The sequence below is a fragment of the Euphorbia lathyris genome, chromosome 9 (genome assembly GCF_963576675.1).
Source record: "Euphorbia lathyris chromosome 9, ddEupLath1.1, whole genome shotgun sequence".
Taxonomy (NCBI): domain Eukaryota; kingdom Viridiplantae; phylum Streptophyta; class Magnoliopsida; order Malpighiales; family Euphorbiaceae; genus Euphorbia; species Euphorbia lathyris.
The window spans coordinates 20693599-20704592 of NC_088918.1; the positions used below are offsets into that span (position 1 = coordinate 20693599).

General features: G+C 34.5%; 2 long non-coding RNA genes across 3 annotated transcripts; one reads left to right on the forward strand and one right to left on the reverse strand.

The window, feature by feature from the left end:
• The first annotated feature begins 1020 nt into the window (after window positions 1-1020).
• Window positions 1021-2940, forward strand: LOC136206671 (uncharacterized). Its single transcript, XR_010676380.1, has 3 exons — window positions 1021-1488; window positions 1625-1736; window positions 2803-2940. It is a non-coding gene; the product is annotated as an uncharacterized lncRNA (long non-coding RNA).
• A 919-nt stretch (window positions 2941-3859) lies between these two features.
• LOC136205176 (uncharacterized) lies at window positions 3860-8744 on the reverse strand. 2 transcript variants are annotated; one of them, XR_010675850.1, is made up of 4 exons: window positions 8636-8737; window positions 7626-8425; window positions 6036-6478; window positions 3860-5311 (listed from the first exon to the last, which is right to left on the reverse strand). It is a non-coding gene; the product is annotated as an uncharacterized lncRNA (long non-coding RNA). The 2 variants fall into 2 exon arrangements; XR_010675849.1 differs by having other exon boundaries at window positions 7626-8744.
• Window positions 8745-10994: the final 2250 nt, after the last annotated feature.

Sequence of the window (10994 nt, forward strand, 5' to 3'; positions counted from 1 at the left end):
TTTGACCGTTTTCATACCCCTATAGCATAGACGTATGAATTGAGTCCTTTAATTTTATTTTGGTCCATTTCATACCCCTATGACATAGACGTACGAATTGAACCGTTTATTTATTTTGACCGATTTATACCCCTATAACATAGACGTATAAGTTAGACCGTTTGGTTATTTTAATTAATTTTGTTTTTGACCAATTTCATACCCCTATAGCATAGACGTATGAATTGAGCCGTTTCGTTTTAATTTATTTACTTATTTTGACCGACTTTATACCCCTATAACATAGACGTATAAATTAGATCATTTCATTTTTAACTTATTTATTTATTTTGACCGACTTTATACCCCTATAACATAGACGTATAAAGTAAGTCATTTCATTTTAATTAATTTTATTTTTAGCCACTTTCATACCCCTATAGCATAGACGTATGAATTGAGCCGTTTCGTTTTAATTTATTTTATTTTTTACCGCTTTCATACCCCTATAGCATAGACGTATGAATTGAGCCGATTAATTTAAATTAATTTGATTTTGACCGACTTCGTACCCCTATAGAATAGGCGTATGAATTGAGCCATTTTATTTTAGTTTCGGATCCGTGTATATCACGTATACACGACACATTTTATTTCATTAAAACTCTATTTAAATAACATACATGACATGCATGCTAAGAAAATGAATTTTAATATTAATGGTAATTTTATATAGATTATGGATTAATTAAATGATATCAATAGTAATTTTAAATTAGTGGGAGGTTAAATTACAATAGGAGGGACCTAATTAAAACGAACTAAAATAAAGGGACTTAATTGAACTTAAACTTAAACAATTAGGGTTCAATTAAAATGTGGGGGGATCTGATTGAAACAATTAAAACAAAGGGTGCCGAATCAAAATAAAAAAACATTAGAAAGGAGTAAAGTGGGATTAGCAGGGGTAATTTGGAATATAGACTAATAGGTATATATTTGGGTGTTTAGGGTTTTTTTATCTAATTTTGTACAACCTACACATCTTCTCCTTCTCTCAAACGAAACCTTGGGTTCCTCCCCCCTTTCCAGCCACCTCCCTGAGCAGCGATTCGTTCTCGATGGTGGTTCGATCATTTTCTCTCATCATTGACATGTTCCTATTCCGGCGACCCCTCTCCCTCTTCCTAAATCTTCCTGTCTCTCAATCTCCCTAAAAATGGCGTATTTTGATCTACCCAGAGCTCCTCGGGTGTCGCCCGTTAACTCCGGCGACAACCGTAAACGCAAACGGAAGTGGCGATTCTAACGCCCCTCCCCTCAGGCGTCGCCCGTTAACTCCGGCGACAACCGTAAACACGGATATTCCCAGCGGCAGTGGCGATTCTAACGCCCAAACTCTTCCTGGACACCCCGGTCCACTCTCTCTCTCTCTCGTTTAAATCGGTGCCTGGCACCCCTGCGATCCGAACATGCAAGCTCCTAAGAAATCAACCGTGGTTCCTAGAGGTACGAGTTCTTTGCATGTCCGATTTTTACATCTTTCCTTCATCCGTTTAGCGTTTTTTCTTTGATTATTAGTCTCTTTTACTTCTTTGTATGCTCTCCGTGAAAACTAATCCTGTTGTAATTTGTTTAATTTTAGTTTATGGATGGAGGGAGGATGAAATGTAGCTCTCATTCACTATTCTAACTGAATCCCATTCTGTTGGAGTTTGAAACTTCTCTAGGCAATTAAATTCAAGATTAAACCAGAGGTAATTTGACCCATACTCATTTTATCTTTTTCCATGGTTTTGGTATTTTCAATTTACCTTATCATTTGAATGGGATGCTTGAGGACATAGACATTGAAACGCTTGATAAACTATGTTCCATATTGTTAGACGTTAGAAATTTGACTCTGGCAGATTGCTTGCACACTTCTGTATGCTTTTGTGGAATGATCTTATTGAAATGGAAGTTAGTAATTAATATGCTAATTTTCTGTGGCTCGTATCTGATTCACCAGGGTATTTTTTGACGTTTTCTTTAAGTCTGAAGATGGTGAGGGGACTTGAATAAGTGTAAAATAGGTAGTTAACATCTGGTTAAGGATTACATCAGTAGCTAAAAAGTTTTCATTTCATATTAGATAAGAAATGAATCTGTAAAATGTATTGTTGGTGTTTTGAATGCACAGTTGGAGGACTTTAAATGATGTGAAAGAATATAGCATATCCTTCCATTCATTTACCGTCCTTCTAAAAGAGAAAACTTAGTTTGTCCCTATAGCATAGGGACTCCCCCAAATCTTTAGAAACTTAGTTTGTCCCTATAGCATAGGGACTCCCCCAAATCCTCTATACTGTGTTTCTTAATGATGATTTAAAGACCTTCTGAGCGAAGTTGGTTTGTCCCTATAGCATAGGAACTCCCCAAAAATTCTCAGACGACAATACAAATGATAGAAAAGTCGGTTTGTCCCTATAGCATAGGCACTCCCCAAAGCTCCTCTACCATGTGTTTTCTTAGTGATAGGTGATGGACTAATGTCACAGAGACTTAGATTTGTATATAAAAGAAGAAATTTTACCTGAAGACAAGAGGACAAACGCAGTCCGTCCCTTGTTTCTTTTGTCTGTGACCCTTTTTTTTTACTCAAGGACCGCTTGTGTTCCCCGCCTTCTTCTTTCTATTGTTTTTTCTGTTTGATGAATCCGGTTGGATTCTCTGCCTGGTTATTGCTGAATATTGTCTTCTATTCGATAATTCTGGCTGAATTCTCTCCTTCGTAATTACTGGCCTTGCTTATTGATGTTGAAAACGCCTTCGTTTTGACAGGGTTTTGAAGTTTACAGATTTTTGAAGTAAAGATGATGAAGATGAAGAAGAAAAATAGGAAGGTCTACATTGGAGAAGTGTCCAAAAAAATCCCCCTTTGCTCTTTTAGAAAGAAGTCAAGAGGGAAAGAACCTGAAGTTCCCCACTAGAAGTCCCCCCTCCTCCTGTCTGTTTTTGGCTCTCCCAAAAATAGAGAGCCCAAGCATTGTGGCGTGACTCCCTAAATGGAAAGCCAACAAATGAGTTTGTTGGTGGCCAAGCAATGTGGCGTGGACACTGCTTAGGCCACCAGGAGGATTGTATATTTTATATTTATATTCTGTATTTTTGATAAAATTTTTATTCTGTATTTTGTTGTATTGTTCGGTTGTTTGTATTCGGCTCAGAAATGGGCTTATCATGTTGGGCCTCTTATACTGGGTCCTTTGGCCATTTATTGTAAAAAAATAAAAACTTATTAATAAAATTCCTTTTTTTATTTTTTCTTTTTCAGCTTAATCCTATGAACAAGTTAATTACGTTCTTTCAAACGTACACCTCAATTAGCATGGAGGTTTATTGTTTGTAATTACTTAATATAGCTCTATAAAATAAAATACAATATTATTTCAAACATATTTAATTAAAGGCATAAGTAATATCTTTTAAACTAATAACTAATATTGTAAACAATTGATTGAATCTTTACCATATGAATATTTAACTGATTTTACGAACTATATGAATATATTTGATCTTTTTTTTTTTTTGTAAAAATGTAATTAAGAACAACATAAGTACTAAATATAGCAAAACATCGGTATATCTAGTAAACAAATGCAATGTAAATATTTATAAAACAAATTGGCTAAAATGATAAATTTATAAAAAAAATGAAAATTTACCCCGGACAAAATGGGTATCTACAGTCAACATCACTGATTTTTATCATGTATAGTGACTCCAATTTCAGCCAAACCCCATCCGAGTTGATCTCTTTGGCGACCTCCCTCTGAACCTCGTTCAATAGACATAGGAATAATATTGGGAGTGCTTTTTTATCAATTTACTTCCACTGTTCCTCCATCATAGAATCACGCTTTTTGCCAATCCCTTCAAATGGCTTCTCCCATCCGTTTTGGATGAGTATATCGCGCATCTTCAGTCAATAGAGACTGAACCTCGTCGATCTATCAAAATTTTCAATATTGAAACCATGTCTAACAAAAAAAATTAAATTACCAAAGAAAAACTGTCACCACTTGTTAAGAGATTAGGATCGATTATGTGAATTTATCAAACAATTGAAAAGAAAAGAAAATAAACAACTTACGTGGTTCGACCAATCGTATCTACTTCCACGAGAGAAGAGAATCTTTTAATTAAAGCAATCAAAAACATTATACATGATAATTCATAAAAACACACAAGCCCGAGAAATTATGCTAATTCTATCAGCCGATGTTTCCCAATCTTTCAATTTCTTATACTCTCACAAATTTGGCACTCCTCTCAATACAATAGATTATTTACATTTTCAGCAATTTTATTGACATTTATTCAATCCAAATAAATATATATTTGCTGTAACATATTTAACAAATCAATATGAACAGTTATCACAATTCGAAACCGTGGTTTGAATTCCCAACCATATACAACACCTCTATTGTACTTTGACTCTATTTATTGTTATTGTTGAAATTAATAATTAATACTAACAATTTCAAATTTTATCCTATCCATAATTTGATATTAATTGACCCGTTTCAGTTACGTGCGGATGCCAATTCTTTCCCAAGTATAATTCCAACAAACGTATTTGTGCACCTACTTTACACCTATGAGAAATCAGAGTAACTAAGAGTGGGAGTGGACGATAAGACTTAAAATTGCCCTTGATGTTAGGCACTTGCCCGAACAAAGTGATGCGCAGCTTGATAAAAACATATACAAAAACAACATTGATGTTTCATAATAATTATAAATTATAATCATCACGTTAAACTACTCTCTCTTTCAAAAACAACATGTGTTACCATGAATACAGACCCGAAGGAGAGTGTAAACCATAAATATGCAATAGTCCAAATAATTAAATCTTTCAAAACTCAGCCTCTTTCTCTTTCTTCGGAGAACGGAAATATATCTACCTGAGAACGGAGTACATTATGCTCTCAATGAAATTAAAACTGCTGCACAGTTCTTTGCTGGCACTATGGTTACTTTGGAGGATCAGCCTCCTACCGAATACCATCTACTTCCAGACCTCTTTCCTCCCCAGCTGCATCCTCCGAAACTCTGTACATCCAAGGGTAGAAGTACTTCATATGATATGCCAGTGGAACTGGTTGAACTTGTCGGAAAACCACCTGCTCCGGGAAGGAAGCATTCCATTGGCATATAATATGGAATACTGTTATCCCCAGATGTGCTCCGCCAGCCATGTTCCCTAGTTCTGCCTATGTTTACTAGATTCCTTGAGAAGGGATCCATAAAATCAAGAATACAAGGAGGCCAGTTAAGGATCCTGCAATATAAAATGATCAGAAAACTGGAAATGCAAACTCCGTTTCCATCATAAAAGATAATTTTTCTAAATAAAAAAGGAATTCATGTCAACAGATCCCTCTACATATGTGTATATTTAACGATGCAATGTCATCATCATTTAGTAAAGTTGAATCCTCTTTGGAATGAAAGATTAGAGGTGTTCCTGAGAGAAATTTAAAAATTTATACATATATTGGCACGGGTTCGAGTCTTAGGAGCGGCCTCTTGCCAATTAAATTGGCAAGGGAAGGCTTGCCCCCAATACACCCTTGTGGTGGGACCCCTCCCCGGACCCTCGCTCAGCGGGGACGCGTAATGCGACCGGGCCGCCCTTTTTTTTTTTTTTATACATATGCAGACTCTTATAGAGCAGATTAATATTTACTCCAATAGATATCAAAGGCAACTTTCTGCAATAGTGCAAATCTAGATCAACATATCTCTCACCCAAACCTTTAGTTCTTCCACAAAATTACTCTGTACATCCAAGGGTAGAAGTACTTTTTTTTTCTCTTCCATTTCAAATTCTGCAACCTGTTCCTAAAATTCATAACTAAAATTTACTGTTCTCTACTACAAATCTAGATCAAGTATTTTCAGGATGTTTGTGTGGTTTCTTCACATTCATCCATTTATTTAATTTTACAACTCCTAAAGTGTTGGTTTCTTCAAAGATCAGGCTCATGAGAACGAAAATATACCTCAGATCAACTAGCTGGTTGGTTCATGAGAACGGAAGAAGTACAGCATGTGTTACGATTATGCTCTCGGAAAGGCAGACATAACGTACTCAATGAAGTTAAAACTGCTGCACCAGTTCTTTGATGGCAATATGGTTACTTTGGAGGATCAGCCTGCTACCGAATACCGTCTATTTCCAGACCTCTTTCCTCCCCAGCTGCATCCTCCGATAGTCTATACTTCCAAGGGTAGAAGTACTTCATATGATATGCCAGTGGAACCGGTTGAACTTGTCGGAAAACCACCTGCTCCGAGAAGGAAGCACTCCATTGGCATATAATATGAAATACTGTTATCCTCGGATGTGCTCTGCCAGCCATGTCCGCTAGCCCCGCCTATGTGTACTAGATCCCTTGAGAAGGGATCCATAAAATCAAGAGGACAAGCAGGAAAATTAAGGATCCTGCAATATAAAATGATCAGAAAACTCGAAATGAAAACTGGGTTTCCATGATAAAGGAAAATTTTGCTAAATAAAAAAGGAATTCATGTCAATAGATCCCTCTACATATAAGTGTATTTAATGATGCAATGTCATCATCATTCAGTAAAGTTGAATCCTCTTTGGAATGAAAGCTTAGAGGCGTTCCTGGGAGGAAATTGCATACTTAATCTATAAATTGATTAAATTTACATAACTATACACTTTAGTAACTACCCTTTTTAGATCAACACTTCTAGTTCTTGCAGCATTATTATCAATAAGCCTATGTTTTTTATTGTGTTAAGCTCTTTTAAGCATTAAAATTAGGAGTATACAAATAGTATGGTCTATATTAAGCTAGTTGTACACTTAAAGTACCACCATATTATGCTGAAATTAACATGAAATTACGATATTTAAGAGTTTATAAATACCAATTATGACCGATTCATATCATCAACCATAGAGTGATTGGACTTCAATCTTACAACTACAATGTACAACTTAAAATGTGAAGGACTACCACCTAATGAAATTTTCAAATTTTCATAATTGAGGACAAGAAAGTGCAATATGGAAGTATGATAACCTTGGGGGAGTAGGAACCAAACATAATGATGGATATAAAAAACAAATTGTTTTCTTCATACGGAAACATTTGAAATGGTAATTGATTGTATCTTACTATGCACTCCCCATACACACAGCCTATCAAAAATTACAATATTTTAATTTGATTTCTATACCTAACGATGCAATGATCTCATGTCCTTGCGATTCAAAAGTAGTATATATTAAGTTTGCACACCAAAACACCCTCTTCAATCATTGAAATTCCATTAAAAAATTTCAATTGACAAGTAGTATAAGCAAGGGGGATAACTGAAACAAGAAATAATTCAAAAAGAAGAAATATAAAGCTCATTTCCAAAATAATATAACAATATGGAAACATGTCAAGTAATTTGAAAAAAAAAAAAAAACCTTCCAAACAAAAACAAGCAGACCCAATTCTGTCCAGTAAGCATTCTCAAGAATAGTGACATGCAGTAATCAACATCATTACCCTAGCAACGCATATATATAGTATTAATAAAATTTCAAATGATAGGGTTAGTTAACTCACTTCTGGTTATAAGATGTTTGTATTCCATTTCTCCCCCTCTAGTACCTGAAACAAGAACAAGAACTTGCACACTGAATCACAAACAACAACTGAAAGCTTTGCTTGCTGCTGCAATTGGCGAAATAAAAGATGCAAATTAGAACATTTATGCCAGGAACTTTAACCACTCAGGAGGATGAATGAATCTATCCTAATCCAATCAAATACTTGCTACCTTAATCCTAATCCAAACAAATCAAAGTGGAAACAGTTAATTGTTTTTGTTTAGGAATTTGCAGACACAAAAGCAAAAATGCCAGAAATGCCTTCCCAATGGGAAAAAAATAAGACATGATATGGTGACAAAAGGCAATCCCACTAAAACAGAATACAACCGAAAGAAGCATAAAATTCACAAAATAAAGAAAATAAAAAGCAAGATGGAGGGACGGGAGCAAACCGAAAGAGGAAGATTAGCTACAAATCAAGTGACAAGAAATCTAAATTGGAAGAAAATTTGAATTCTTTTTAGATTGAAGAACGGATGCACTAAATCCGATGAAGGAAAGTAGTTTCCATTCGAGCCATAAAAGTGATAGTTAGAAAGAGTTGAGGGGTGGAAACTGCTGCACCAGTTCTTTGATGGCACTGGTTAGGTGGAAAGAAATTGTAAGATCATTGATAAAATAGTGTTCATCCGGAGGAGCTTGAGAATCTTGTACTTCATATGATATAGTGGAAAGGGTTGAAATACTATTGTATCAATGATCTACAATTTCTTTCCGAAAACCATAGTATTATCCTCGGCATAATTAAGGATCCTGCAGTATAAAATGGTCAGAAAACTGGAAATCAAAAACGAATTCATGCCCTTAAACATGAAAATAACCAAACTAAACATATATGCCAGTAAAATTGAAGAAGAAATCAAAATAGAAGCATCAATCTCTACAAATACAAAATTGAAGAAAATTAGGGTTCAGTTTCTGAGTAGGAAATCACTGAAAGAGAGGGAGAGAGAAGTTACAAACTTTATAATGATAAACATGTGTTGGGCAGTTGGAGTGAGAGAAAAAGAATCAATAAGAGGACAACTTTGCATAACTAGTTTTAGAAATGTGTTACAAGTTGGTTTTAGGAATCCAGAGCATATGCATATAACAACAACCAAATCCAAGTGTAATCTATTAGGATTTTTTTCTATAAAAATTCTTTCAATAATATAATATCAGAAATAATATAATATCAGTTTCAAATTTAAGTAGAAGTATTTTTTTAAAAAGCAAATGAATTTTGGTTAAAAATATTATATAAGTATGTATTGGTGTCCAAATAATCTAAGGCGTTTGTTTTACCTGCTCCTATTTGCGGTTTGATGCTACTATTAGCTTTTTATTGTTTGGTGTTACTGATAGATAGCATATATTAGTCGATTTATTTTTTTTTTTATAAAAAGCACCTGTTTCGATTTTTTTACCAAACGTTATTTGTCTCATGTTTAAACTTAAAAAGCAAAAGGCAGTTCCGAAAATTGAAAACAAACTCAATTTAGAATGCCAAAAAATAGGTCTGGCCAAAAACACTGCGGCACTGAGCCACCGTATTGGTGGTGTTTTTAATAGAAGTGACAAACACATCGGAACACCCATTGTAGGCCTTTTAAATAGAAGCTACAGACACATTGGAACACCCAAAGTGAATTAGCCAACAAGAACTAATGGCAGAGCATATTCAAAGAGGTCTGTGATGCAAGAATGAATTGATTGGTCTACTTCTGTGACATCCATTTCGATCACCACGTTAGAGAAGTTGTGCTTAGTGATAAATAATAGTGTCTGACGGAGGCCTAACGCCTCTACCACCCTTGGAGGAAGGAGTCCATGTCTCGCAATCTCAAAAGCGTAGACAAAGACCTCATCATTATTATGGTGAATACCACCCAAACCGATAGAATTGATAAGAATAAGGCAGGTTGCATTAACATTTAGCTTCAAATAATTCACCACCGAAGATACATATCTTTCTCGTCATCGAGTTGTGGGCACTCCAAAAAACATCGTAGTCTTAGCGAATTGTTGCAAGAAATCTCTGCTTAGTTTAACGGTAGTGGACGGAGGAAGAAAAGAACCTTTCCAATAGCAGGTATTTTGCTGTTGTATTCTGGAGTGCCCACATCTCAAATCAATCAAGAAAGAAATTAGTTCATTAAATAACGTAAAAAGAACCCTATAATTTAACCCCAAATAGAATAGGAACCGACTTAATTAAAAAAAAGGAAAATTACATAAAAAAAACTCAAAAACTGTAATTTGTAATTTTGAACACCCCACAAATGAATTTGGCTGAAAAAGGATAAAGATCGTCATACTAGAAATGTGAGTTTTGCTCGTTGGCTCGTTTCGTCCAAAACAGGATACGAAAATGAAAACAAATTGAAAATCCAAAAATTGAACAGAAGAGCATCAATATCAAATGTAAAAAAGATTACGAAAGTTTTATTTTTGAAATCGGATATTATATTACTAAAAGGAATTTTAACTTTAGTAAAAAAAAAATCCAAATAGATAGTTAATATAGAAAATAGGCCTAATGCTATTCAAGCCCCCTTAACTTGTCCAAATTAGTCATTTTATCCCTTCAACTCATCGAACGTGCTTTTACTCTTTTAACTCCATAAAATTGGTATTTATTACCCCCTTAACTTGTCCAAATTGGTCATTTTACTGCTCCACAACTCATCGAATGTCCTATTTACCCTCTTAACTCAATAAAAGTGGTATTTCTTGCCCTTACGATCCTATTTACCCACTTAACTCCATAAAAATTATATTTCTTACCTTTTTTATAGTGCAAAATTAATAGGATTTATTCAAATGAGTTTGAAAATATATTTTTTTAATATCAACCTTTTATTTTGTTTTAATTTGATAATTATATTGATCCTTCATGTGTTTATTATGATAATTAGATAATTAAAACTTAACTAGCCAAAAAATTTGAAAAAAGAAAAAATCAATAAAAGATACAAATAACAAGAACATTAATATAAACAAGTTAAAAACATTATATGTATGGATAATGTACCAAAATAGGTCTATAGTTTTTGGAGAAGTATCAATTTAGAATACCAAAAAATAGGTATGGCCAAAAATACGACGGCACCAAGCCACTGTATTGGCGGTCTTTTTAACAGAAGTGACAAACACATTGGAACACCCACTGTAATAATGGTCTTTTAAACAGAAGTGACAGACACGTTGGAACACCCAAAGAGAATGTGCTAACAAGAACTAATGGCAGTACCATATTCAGAGAGGTTTTGTGTTGCAAGAATGAATTGATTGGTCTATTTCTGTTGCATCCATTTCGATCAGCAAGTTAGAGAAGTTG